The sequence below is a fragment of the Polypterus senegalus genome, chromosome 11 (assembly GCF_016835505.1).
Source record: "Polypterus senegalus isolate Bchr_013 chromosome 11, ASM1683550v1, whole genome shotgun sequence".
Classification (NCBI taxonomy): domain Eukaryota; kingdom Metazoa; phylum Chordata; class Cladistia; order Polypteriformes; family Polypteridae; genus Polypterus; species Polypterus senegalus.
The window spans coordinates 143,113,520-143,127,199 of record NC_053164.1 but is presented as its reverse complement, the minus strand read 5'-3'; positions in this window follow the sequence as shown (position 1 = coordinate 143,127,199).

Genomic DNA, 13,680 nt, shown 5'->3' with positions numbered 1-13,680 from the left:
AATCAGTACTTCTTTGCCTTTAAATCTACAATATCTCACATTCTAGCTTACTATAGGGCATCTTGTCAGAAAGCAACACTGATTTTGTGACCACTTCTTCTAATTTGTGTTGTGTTTCTGTATTTATTAAATGACAAAAATAGTCATTTATACAATATTTAAGTCCTTCACTTTCAAATAGTTGTTATTCACTATTTTTGCAACTCTTCTTTCAGTATACTCTCAGCATGGCAATCTCCTGCATTGACCCCAGTTTTGGCGGAGTTGCTGTTCGCTAATGATCTACACATGACGTTCAATAAATATCTCTCCATGGAGCTCATAAACCCCTCTTTATCCAAACTCAAAGATACTGTTATAAAGAAAAAGTTCCTAAAATCAAACTACTTCTTTAATCTCCCATGTGACCACCACGGCCTATGAAGTTAAAAGAAAAATGTGTGCAAGTGTACGGCAAAATGTAAACCTCATTCAGGTCAGGTAAGGTTAGGTCAGGTTGGGGAGCATGCACTGGTGCAGCGCGTTGCCGCACCCACCACATGACAAAACAGCTCGGGATCCTGGCTGGCAACCCCCCCAGGCAGACACGCAGTCCAGAACTGACGCTCCCACACGATGCAGGTAATGTGCCTCATTCGGGACTCCGTGAGCAACTGCTCAATCGACACAAAGTCAAACCAATGGTACCCAAGGATTTTCCGGAGAGACACAGTACCAAAGGAGTCCAGTCTTTGTCTCAGGTCACTGGATGGCGTACATGTCTCGCAACCATATAGCAAAACAGGAAGCACCAGGACTCTAAAGACTTGGACCTTCGTCCTTTTGTATAGATATCGGGAGTGCTATACACTTCCAGCGATCTCTTGACCCCCCATGCTCTCCCAATCCATCTACTGACTTCATAGGAAGAGTCACCAGAGACATGAATGTCACTGCCAAGGTAAGTAAACCTCTCAACAAGGTCGACACTCTCTCCACAAACAGACACACTGCTGATGGTTGTGCCCAAGAGGTCATTAAAGGCCTGGATCTTGGTTTTTATCTCAATGGAGTTTGGGTTTTCCTAAATTAATAAATCTGATTTTGGTATTTGCTTTTGTCTACAAATAGTTCTGAGTAAGTTGATTTTTACCATTTATTCCTCTCACACCATTTAGTTTTGCCTGTTGCCTCAGCAATATTACCCAGAACCAGCTGGGAATGTGCAGTGTGTAACATCATTGGAGCGACAGTATAAATGCCAGCAGTGCATTTCCCCAGTAACCAAGATGAGGGTTAAAAACAGAGTTGGAAGCGGCTTAATTTTGACTAAAAACTTCCCCAGTAAACAAACTTGTTTTTCATGTTGCAGACTGATTTTTGACTAGGGCTTTGAACACATTTTTTTATATTTTTAGGAGTGACTTCAGCTCAGCCTTTTAACTGTGTCTCATTTTCAAATCCCACTGTGTCATTTCGAGTAAATGCAATACCAAGAGGTAGCAGCCTGCTGGTAGGTAAGAGGATTACATCAGAAGGACTCAAATGAGAGAAGGCAGAGATCTTCTGAGGAAATGAAGAAGGCGTTAGTGGTACTTGCATGTCCGTGATGAAGAAGAGTGTGACGGCAATTGCTGATACCATGATACTGACAGTATTGTGGTTTGGAACAGCACAAGCCTAGTGATAATCTGCTCCTAGTTCGTATTTGTTCTTGTTAAAAATGACAAAGTGAAGTCATCTGTCTCATTTGGCGCTTTTGGCATGGTGTAGCTGTTAATTGTTATTTAATAAACAAGGCTATTATTTGGATGAACCTGTGTCAGCACTACTGAAAGGACTTGACATCCCAGCAGTTAGCAGTAGTGGACAGAGAGGCTTATGATGGGGCGAAGCTTTGATGACATGCACGTTTAAAGGAATCAGCATTCAGAGGGAACAGATCAGAGCCAAGCTGCTGTAGTTTTCCACCCACAACACCTAAGTATTCATGTGCCATGAAAAGGTGGCCTCTCTGTATGCTGTTAGTCAGTAGTACAAGATGGTGCTGTGTTGGGTTTGTATGGTGGTATGGTTTAGCCCAGATCTCACCCAGGACCTTTGTGTTTTCTTGTATAAAGATATTTTTGTTCTTTTAATTTTTGTTTAGCATTTTATGTTTTGATAGTTCTATATTATATATTATTTTTACTTACATGTTATGTATATTTGTGTCAGGTCTCAGCCAGGGTTACCCTGCTGGCTGTGGTTCAAATTCATGTTTGATGTCTCCTTTGCTCATGTGATTACAGATTTCCTGGATTTTTTGCTCCATTCTCGATTTTTCTTGGGATTTCATATTGGGACTTTGATGTTTGATTTTTGAAGTTGCTTTTACCAGGGTTTGTATGCCTTTTGTGCTCTTTGGGGCTTCTCAGTCTTACAGAGTATTTTTCTTGTGATGAACAAATATTTTATATAAAATAATACTTATTTGCCCATGTTACTTACTGACTGTAACAGTTTGCACATCTAGTGGACATTTTTGGGACCATGTGCTTTTAAACTCTTTAATTCTTGAGACTTGTGTTTCTAAGTTATATCCCTGGTGTTCTCTGTGTGGAACTCCAAGAGGCGGGTCCTCCTCAGCCTATATCTTCTGGCTGAAGACTAAGGCCCTTCAGAGTGTCATTAAGTGATGCTGGGTTAGGGTCATGTTGTGTTATTCTCATTCAGATTTTCTAGTTTCCTTGGATATTTTGATCTGTTTATTTGCTTTGGCTTACCTCTTGGGCCTTTTTTAAAGATTTTCTGTTCCTTTTTAACCACCTAGTCTGTTTTGTTCTTCTTTTTGATCATATAATAAATTATTTTAATATTAAGAAATTTTGTTTTTGCTGTCCAGATGACCAGAGGTTTACAGCCATTCTCTCTTCTACAGGGCATTTATTGAGTACTGTAAGATTTGTGAGCTTTAAAAGCCTTAGGCCAGGCTGTCTAATTGAGTTTGGGGTGAGGCTCCCTTCTGCGGCCTAGATCTAGTGGAGTACTGGTTTGTTCATTTTGAGGTCTACATCCCAGTTTGCACTGTGTATAATGTGATTTTGTCTACTTACAGTAGGCATATCTTAACAGATAGCATTCCCAATAGCTCATTTATTGTATATTACATATTCTCAGAGTGAGACTTAAGTGCTTATCCAACATTGGAGGACTAATGAGACCCCATGGGGAATTTCACACACTGACTATATCTGTGAGAGCGAAAGAAAAACAGGAGGGTTTAGTTTGAAAACAACTTCAAGTGTTTCTCTACAGTGTATAGATTTTCCACTATGACAAAATGATTATATAAATTTTCAGTCCTGCTCTTGTTGGCTCATGCTGCCAGCTGTTTTTCATTCCATTTGATGTTTTATTCACTGAGGAAAATAGCATTTTGCTTGAGTAAGTTTGCTGAAATGGTTTAAATTATCCTCACCTATTTAGCATCAAGTGGGGTGGCAATCAACAGAATAGCCAATGACATCAATGGTCGCAGCATGGCTCCAACTTCTGACATGAAATATTTAAGAAAAATAAAGAAAACATGATTAAAAGACTGCAAAGAATGCACCAGTGCACCACAGATTGTGAGACTGCAAGAGGTGATGCTTCACAAAAGGAGTTTGCCTTCTTCTCTCAAGCCTGGGTATACACTAGGTAAAAGAGCTCCAAGTATCACAAATGGTATCTCTTGTTACTAGAAATAAAGTTATGAGGAATAAAACAAGCAGGAACACAACATTTAATGTAAACAGAAATACATATGTGAAAGGTGGTATAGCCATCCCGCAATCTCATCTTCCGAACGCCAGAAGAAGACATCCCTTCACATTCTGCTTTTCTTCTTCTGCATTGTTCATCAATAAGTCTTTTCCCCAAAGTCACCCACACATCTTCAAACTAGATTTGTTTTTGCTAAGCAGATATATTTTAAACCTCAGGGATGTCATTACATTCCAGCTCCCTATATTTCCTGTAGATGATCATTTTGCTTCAAGGTGTAAATGTAGCAAAAGGGGTGCTAAGGGCACTTAACACCCATTAATGAAGGTTAAGTGCCATCTGAAACTTGTGGACAGTAATGTTATAAAGACATTTAAACCCTAACTTCTAAGGTGACCTAAAAATACTGCCATTTGGTATTAGTAAAGGGCGAAGAGTTCTGATTTTAGATACTTTGCTGAACATAACAGCTAATCACAGTCCTCTGGTAGCTTTACAAATCATTTCATGTATTCTTACATCCATGATTGAACATTCTAATTCTGTATTTGTGTTGGGGGACCTGAGCGTGTCTCACTGTATCAGGAGCAAAGCAAAACAGTGCGTGCTGAGCATCAGCAGTCACATCATTTGGAAAAGATGCTAGCTCAAAGTCATTTAAAGTGAGACATTTCCATTTTTGTTACAATTCAAAGTAATTCTCCATATTGATGTTGACAATTAGCACACATGCCATGTGATGCTGCAACATAGTGGTAGGCAACACATGAATCTATAAGGTGGCTGTGAAGCTTTTGTTTTAGGAATCTGTATGTAGCGAAATGTCTGAACTAATAATGTTTACTTGCATATTTTTTAAAATGGTCTTGTAATGAGTTGGCAGTTTTAGTGAACTCTTTGACATTGTGACCAGTAGGGGGAACTGTCCCATTCCCTTAACTCCAAACACAACTAAGATGTGCTTCTTTTTATTAAATTCAGTACCTTTTAAACAGGTTTGTTCCACAATTAACAAAAAAAAGATGATTTCTTATCTTTCCTCCATTCCTCTTCAGGCAAGCGTTGTCCTCTTCCACTCGACTCCCTGGATGAGGTTGAGCTTTTATGCCTTCTGGTGCCACCATATTGCATCCAAGAAGCATCTCTGGGTCAGACGTCACCCACTTAAAATAAGGACTCCTTCCTTCTGCAGTTCTCAAGAAACTAAGCAGGACTTTCCACTGGAACTACAATTCCCACGTTGCCCTGCAGGTCTGTACATAGGAGATCCACACGAAGGATGCTGCCATCTAGTGTACCGGGGGAGGAATTGTTCTGGATAGACAATCTCTAACTGTCCATCCATTATGACCTCCCAACCAGGAAAACCATTAGCAACCAACCCAGGTAGGATGCCTGCCCATCCATGTCCTTCCAGTACAGCCTTCTGTCCAGGCAAAGAACCACCCTCACTCCTGGTCAAGATGCCAGTCCATCAACCCTGGCATCTACAACAAGTATGTATATCAAAATAACACCTTAAATCAGCAATGTGCATTACATTTGTGCAATGCATGACACATAATGATAACTCAATGTATCTCTGCAACAATAAGTAACAACTAATGTCACAAATTTACAAATTGTCAGCAGAAGCATCTTCCTTCTTCTAAGTTTCTTCTAGAGTTACTTGGGCCATTAGGCAGTTTTGAGCTACCTGCATCTTCAGTTGTGTTAGAGGGTACAGGATTCAAGTCAATGTCATTTCTTAGCAATGCTTATATTATTAATTTGCTGCATGAAATTGTGTTCTAAAGTAAAACATTTTTTGTAAATTAAAAAAAAAATACCCAGTCTGTTCTTCTGTTGTAAGATCTGAGGTTTTTGTTTTTATGTTTCGACTCTGGCCCCATCATTTTCCTGTTTAGATCCCAGTCTACTCACCCCCATTTTAAGACATAAGAACAGGCTAGGTATTTTTTAACATTTATAAAAAAAATGTATTACCTTAGAACATAGTGTTTTGCTAGAAATTTACATATGATTGTGAAGAAATTACTTTGAATTGAAAAAGAGCGAATTTATCTTTCAAGTTTTCTCTGAACCAATAGGAGCCCCGCTGGGTCACCCGTCATCAACTTCCTGCTTGACCTGCGTACTCTTGGTTTTATTTTCATGTTTCTAGATGTTTGCTCAACACAGATTTTAATTCCCTCAGTAGTTGTATCCAGCTCTAGGTACTTTCTAACTAGGAATGCGCACTTTTTGTTATACTTCCTGGCTGGGGTTCATATCCATGTATTGTGTCCTTTTTGTCCATCACTGAGATGTTTATTTATGTTTATCCTACTTCTTTTAACTATCTCCTGCAGTTTCTTACCCTAACAGTACTTCTCTCCTGTAATTTTGTACTCCTGCACCGAATTGGGTGTAAGTGTCCCATAGAAAGCTAGAATACCTGCCTGTTATGACACTGAATGGCTTGGCCACCATCCTCACTTGGGATCCAGGTCCGTTTTCTCTTTTGCAGTCTGAACCAGCCTGTTTAAATGGACCTTTTCTTCATTGATTACAAACTTGAAATCAAAACTAGTTTAAATGATGGGTGATTGGAAACATTTCCTTAAGGCACAACAAAGTGCACCACATCCCAATACATTATTAAACACCTATTATAATATTCTTATTTTCACATATATAGCCGTAACATAACATTTTACTACTCAACAAAAGGTAGTTGTAGCATTGATGGAAAATGGCCAGACCCAAGAACATGGGTAAACCCCAGGAAAAGGCGATGGAGGAGATCTCCCTCTGTCAGTCCAGGTACACAATGAAGCGGAGTGTTGGGCCAACTTGGTGTCGTACATAAAGAATCACAGCATTGTGGCAGAGAAGCTGTCCCATCCAGAAGCAGGGGGTGCTCTCCCTTTATGGGACAGTGCCTTTGTAACCCAAAAGTTTGCAACTGGGAATGCTTGGCCCTGACGCCACATAGCAGATTCCTATAATGAAATAAATGCTGGGGTGACCTTGATGTGCTTGCGGGTAAAGGCAAGTGTGATGGTTCAAGCATGCAGGAGTGGAGGGCTGTAACAGAAGCAGCCCATTCAGCAGAGTAGTTCTGCCTTTATAGCTCATTGAGATGGGACGGTGGTCTTGTGGGCACTGGTGGGCAGTGCTTAGCCACAACACAACAGAGCTGATATATAAATAAGCAGAAAGAGTAATTTTACGGTAAGTAAAGACAGTTTATATCCTACTAGATCTTTAGCCTGTCACCAGGCCGTTTCTCCAGGTTATTTTTCTATTCTTCATTTTGTAAAGCACTTTGAGCTACATTTTTTTGTATAAAATTGTGCTATATAAATAAATGTTGTTGTTTTGTAGTGACCCTCCTCTGATGAACAAATCCTTGATCAGCAGGACCAGTCTCCTGTCCCACTATGCTGTATTAGTCTAGCCATGACGCTGTACTGCTACCGAACACTGTGAATGAGACTTACTCTCATGTTTCCCGTCTTTCTATAAAATCACTTTCTATTAAAATAGAGCCTCCATACTAACCTGTCTACAGGTCCTTCCTTCTTTAAGGATGCAGTTCCAACTTCAGCTTCTGGAGTAGGCCTCACATTTAGGCATACAAAATATGGGAAACAAGGACAGCAGCCACGTGGCACTGCTACAACATGACCTCACATTTTCCGACCCTGTACAACACAATTTAGCATCAAGCGGGATCAGAACTTTACCAAGCAGCAATGGATGCAAGGCAAGAAACAGAGCTGGGTTGAGGCCTAGTCTAGTGCAGAGCCCATACACCAGGGGTGCCCAATGCGTCGATCGTGATCGACTAGTAGATCGGAAAGTGAGTGCAGGTAGATAGCGTTGCATTCAAAAAAAAAAAATTTTAAATGTTAGTCTATCATATATTCTCCTTATGGCATTTGCCACTTGATTGACATACAGGGCGGTCAGTCTGAGATCTGTTCTCTTCTAACACACTTGTCATCCCGCATGCACGAGCTACTGCAAAACTCTGGCTATCTAAGTGATCTAGTTAGCCTTCCAATTTATATTGACTAAAAAAGAGATTTGAAAAAAAATAGTTGTTTATGAGCTGGATGTGGAATTGGAATTTTTTTCTCTCACAATGTCACAATCGAAGTGCATTTGTCTGATCTGTCAAACTATCATTGCTATTCTAAAGAAGGTAAATGTGGAAAGGCATTTTCGAACTGTTCATAAAAACTACGAAACTGACGTCCTTCCAAAAAGCAATCTGAGAAAGAGAAAGGAGAGGAACTAAAATCGCAGTTAATCGCACAGACACACCGAAGCATCGTTCCGGGTGAGTCACTCGATCATTAAGCATAAGAAGTCCTTCCAAGATGGAGAGATTATAAAAGATGCCTTCATTTAGGCAGATGGCTAGGGAGAAATTCCAGTTGAGATTTCATGACCCCTGGCCAGAGAAAAAGGAGTTTCTCCTTGTTATTAAACATGCAGAATACAAGCAACTTATTAACGATCAATGGCCGCTTGACTTAGCATTTTTTTTCCCGATCTGACCAACATGTTGAATGAGCTTGATTTACAGCTGCAAGGAAATGAGAACTCCATGGTCAATATGATTAGCTCAGTTAATGTTTTCAAACAAAAAATGCAACATCTGTCCTCAAAGCTGCGTTGCCTTGATTTGGGGAACATCCAAAACCTCACATCAGAGCTGGAGACGCAATGGAAGGCGTGTGCGCAACTTGACAGCCTACACTACACATAGCAGATTGACAATTGTCTATCAGACTTTATGTAATGGAAAAAAGTAACGATTCGAGTTTTGCCCAATGTAGTGGAGTAAGAGTAGCATTTCTTCTTCACAAATGTACTCAACTAAAAGCATGGTGCCGTATAAATACTCTTAGAAGTACAATTTTTTTTTAAAAGTTACTCAAGTAAATGTAACTTGTTACTACCCACCCCTGATACTCTGTGTATATATATATATATATATATATTGTCCTGGTCATTTTAAAAGTAGCTCGCAAGCCAAAAAAGTGTGGGCACCCCTGCCATACACCTTTACACTCATCTAGGGACCAAGTTGGAATCACCAATTAACACACACACACACATCTTTAGGAATGTGGGAGAAAAATCAAAGCACCCAGAGGGAAGCCCAAGCAGACACTGGCAGAATATGCAAACCCCAATGACCAGGCACAGGACTTGACCCCAGAACACTGGATTCATGAAGCAGCACTGATACCTACTGCACCTCCATGCCACTATCTACATATAAAAAAATAGAATGTCTGTCTGTCTCTATGTTCCCTATATAATCCTACACCCTTTGACCAAACTGGACCAAGTTTTGCATATTTGCCCTCTATGACCATATGGACAAGATCCTCTACTTTGGAACAAATAATTTTAACCCTTGGGGTTCCCAGTGTTTTTTTGTTTTTTTTCTTATGTATACTACTGTTTGCACACCAGTGCCACCTGCTGGGTCAGAGCAGATAAAACATCCAAACATACTTAAACCAGAAAAATGGCCAAAGCTTACTTAGCTAAACAATGTGTGTGCTGCTTCCATGTACTGTACTGTAATATAAACAGGAGTATCATGTGCTTTTGCAGGGGCTATTGGGTGAAGCTTGATCAAGCGTGGAAGTGCAGCAAAACACAGAGAAAAAACGCATGGTTGTTTTCCTGCTTTGTCGGCTTCTCTTCATAATTTAAGCACTGTGAACTGTCCATCTTGAACTAAAAGGATATGTCAGACATGACAGCGTTCAAGCCAGCAAAGACTTACTGCAACTCTGGAATCCAGTCAGGCCTAAAAAAAGAACAAATCATTGACTAACAAGAGCAGACACATTAATAGAGAGGCAGTGTGGATGATGAATGGAAAAGCCAGCAATAACAACAGGGTCACCCCTTAAAAAATGAATAAACCTTTTGTTTCCTTAACAAATATACCCAGGTAATGTCAGGTACTTTGGCTACTATATTATAAATGTGATCTCTCATAATTTAATAGTTTCCAACATGAACAAAAACATACTTATTTGGCCAAATTCAACATGTCTGGTGTCTTCTGTTATGCTTCTACATGCCAAACTTATCCAACATCTAGTGGTCCCCTCCTTATGAGCATCCATGGATGACAAACAGTGAGCATGCAGTCATGGGAGAATAAAAGCTACCCGCAATTCTGTTTAAAGATTGGATTCGATTTTGCAAAACTGACAGATAAATGTTCAGAACTAATCAAAAATAAAAGAATAATGATGAGACATGGCAGTCTGCATAGAAAATGTTCAATTATCAGATAAAACATCTAAGTGACCCTAAAGTTAAAAAAAAAGGAGAAACTCGAAAACCTGAAGTTACTGTTCATGGTCCAAAACTGCACAAACAGGACAAACTGTAGATCAGTGTTACATAAGGAATAAATGGGAAGAACATACTGATGGAGAACCCGAGAGGCAGGAGACTGCTTACATGACAGAATAGTTTAACTCAGAGTGGCCCCTAGGGACAGTGAAGTGCCGGGTATTGGGAGGATGGAGATGTGGAAATAGATGAGCCCAAGGGCCGGGGATGAATTTATTTACCATATATACTCGTGGATAAGTTCTCCTGCGGATAAGTCAGGACTTGATTTTACAGTATAATTTGTGGTATTTATAATGTCAGTCGTATAAGTCGAATGCGGAATACTCACGCTATTGATTCAAGAGATTATGATATACTAACGCCCGACTAAGAAAGTAACCATGGAGTACATTGCCTTTTTTTTCTATGTATTGTGCCTACGTGACCTCACAGTAATCCCTATTACTATTCTGAAGCGATGTTTGCAGTTTTGTGTTTTTTGTATGTCACACCCTCATACACCTTTATCATAAGAGCATCCCTTATCTATGATGGAGCGTTCGATCAAATGAAAATATGAAGCTGTTCTTAAATTAAACGTGTCAAAATAAATAAATAAATAAATAAATTGGTAATTGCGCTGCTGCAACAAAATTCGATGTGTCTGAGAAACTGGTGCAAGATTGGAGGAGGCAAAAAATTACGTTTCGCATTTTTGAATGGGTGTAAAAGTCGGGGTCTGATTTTATGATTAATTTTTCGGGTTTTAAGACCTGACTTATACAGTATGTATATACGGTACTTACTTTTGACCACTTTGTGCTTTACAGTCTAAACATCACTGGGATATGTGAGGCTCTTTGCTTGTTAGACATACACTTAACTGACCTATATACATACAGTATATCCTGTATCCTGTTTTTTAGATCCTGATGGAATTATGCGAGCTGAGTTTGTACCCTTGAACACTACTGTGAACTCTGAATATTATAAGGGCTTGTTAGAGTGTTTAAGAAATAATGTGCATAAGAAACGACCTGAGAAATGGACAAACAGTTTCATCCTCCATCATGATAATGCTCTGTGTCACACATCGCTTCTGGTATGGCAATTTATGCCAAATAAAAACATTACTGTGTGTGCTTATCCACTTTATTCACTGAAAATCAAAATGTCCATGAAAGGTAAACGTTTTGAATCGATTCAGGACATTGTGGGAGCAACTAAAAACACTCACGAAAAAGGACTTCCAAAACCGCTTCACAAAGTAGTAAGAATGATGGGATAAGTGTGTTTGAAGCCAGGGGGATTAATGGCATTGTGAGTTTTACTGTAATAATTTTTTTTTTTATTTAAATGTATTTTTTATCACACCTCGTATTTCAATTTCTAGCAGATTGGCTTGCTGTAATTTAAAATCATAGTAACTTAAACCTAAAGCACTTTGAGCTACATTATTAGTATGAAAATGTGCTATATAAATAAATGTTGTTGTTGTTGTTGTTACAACGGAGGACTTCCATATGTGAAGCCAAAGACAGTAATATTTGCCAACAAGCTACTTTTGTTGCTGCCTCACTTCAGGAAAAGAGCAGATAGGGCAATGATATTGCGTCTGAGCTTAGTGGTGGTCCTTTTCAGATTGCCAGCAATTGAAATTTTGAGGTGGCTGAGAAGATGAATTGAATGTGCCTTCTTGTTGGCCTCACCTATGGATGGACAAATACATCCAGCTGTGGTTGTTTCATAATACAAGGCCACTGGCTTCGCTGAAGATGACACACAAGCATGAGAGACTCTGCTGAAATATGCTTTGTGCTTTCCCATGGGCTCTCGTCAGTTGTGTTTATCTGGAAGTGTAAACCACAATAAAACCAAGCGAACTGTAATCTTTCTTCAGTGCCATCTGTTCTGTCCTAAATCCCCCTGCTTGTGGGCATTGGATCAGAACGTATTGATTTCAGTATGGCTGCAGTTCATTAGATAGATAGATAGATAGATAGATAGATAGATAGATAGATAGATAGATAGATACTTTATTAATCCCAATTAAGAACATGTTCTCAGGAAGAGGACTGAGCATCCCTGTGGATGATTATGATTATTCTACTTCTTACAAAGCCCTGACCATCAGCAAAACTCTTAATAAAATAAAATTAAAAGAAGCACGGTGGTGCTTTGAAATAATGAGATTGAGGTTTGCGTCCTGGGTGCTTCCTGTGTTGAGTTTGTGTGTTCTCCCCGTGTCTGTGAGGGTTTCAGCTGCTGTTACTCCCAGAGTCAACTGACATGCAGATTGCTGTTGCTAAAATGGCGCCTCATATGTGTGTGTGATATACTTTGTCTACATGTTATTCCTGCCGTGCACCCAATGACTTCTGGGATAGCCTACAGCTTTGCTGCAACCCTGCCATGAATTCGAAGGTTACGAAAACGGATGGGTGATTAAAATTAAACTAAAAAAATAAAAACAATTCCAAAATTATCAAAAGAAAAACACAAAAGCTCATTTCAAAAGTTCAAAAACAAAATCCAAAATTGCAAAATTATAAAGGAGAATGCACAAAAACCAAAAGGATAAGCCAAGAAGTAAAAGATCAAAAGGAATACAAAATTCCAAAAGAAAGTTGTCTTTGGTTATGTTTGTTTTAAATTACTCAACTCACAGAGCTCTGGTTATTTCATAATGTATCTCAGTAATGGGTTTTAGGTCTTATGAATTTGGAGCCCCGCAATTCTTCGAAACGACCACTAGAGGGGTGTATACTGTCAAACCCCAGTTTGATAAAAACTAACACAGGATCTTTATGGATTAAAAAGATTTATTTTTTTCACAAAAAAAAATGCTCATGAACAGGAACAAAGCGTTGTGGGACACAGATGGCAGAAGGTGTTGTCTAAAACAATGAGGCAATCCAAAGTGGAATCCAATGGAAAAGTCAAAAAGCTGGGCAAAACGGTTGAAACTTCCAAAAATCACAAAGCTCAAGCAAAAGACACAAGTAAACTCACTGATTCCCTAGCACATTCAGATGAATCGCTCGCCTTTATTGGGTTGAGGGCACTCCCTGCTGGTGATGGGCAGGTGGTCCTGCCACCCACAAAACACAAAGCACATAACAAGGACTTAGATACAAAGACAATATAACAAAGAATAATGCAAATACTGTACACAAGCAATATTAACATAACAAAAGAATCGAACATAGACAAAATAGACATAAAACAAGAATTTGAATCCACACCAGAGGAGTAATTCTGGCTGAAATATAACATTAGGGTCACAGAACTCAGTTTAGTCACCAGTTTTTGTATTAGATTTCACTTTCCAATTGTGTCATATTCTTCTGGTGACATCTTTGTTTTCCCAGATGCTCAAAGATGCTTGGTGTTGGCACGAGATGGGAAAAAAGGTTGGCACCACGCACATCTTGGTCATCCAGATTTCTGGTGTCGAAGGACAATTGAGAGGAAGAGTCTATAGGAAAAGCTGGGGGACTAAAAGAGCCACCCCGTTTAATACCCTAAAAAAGGAGCTAAAATAGGCATTTGAAGGTGCTAGAACAGAAAACAGGCGCCCACACTACCTCA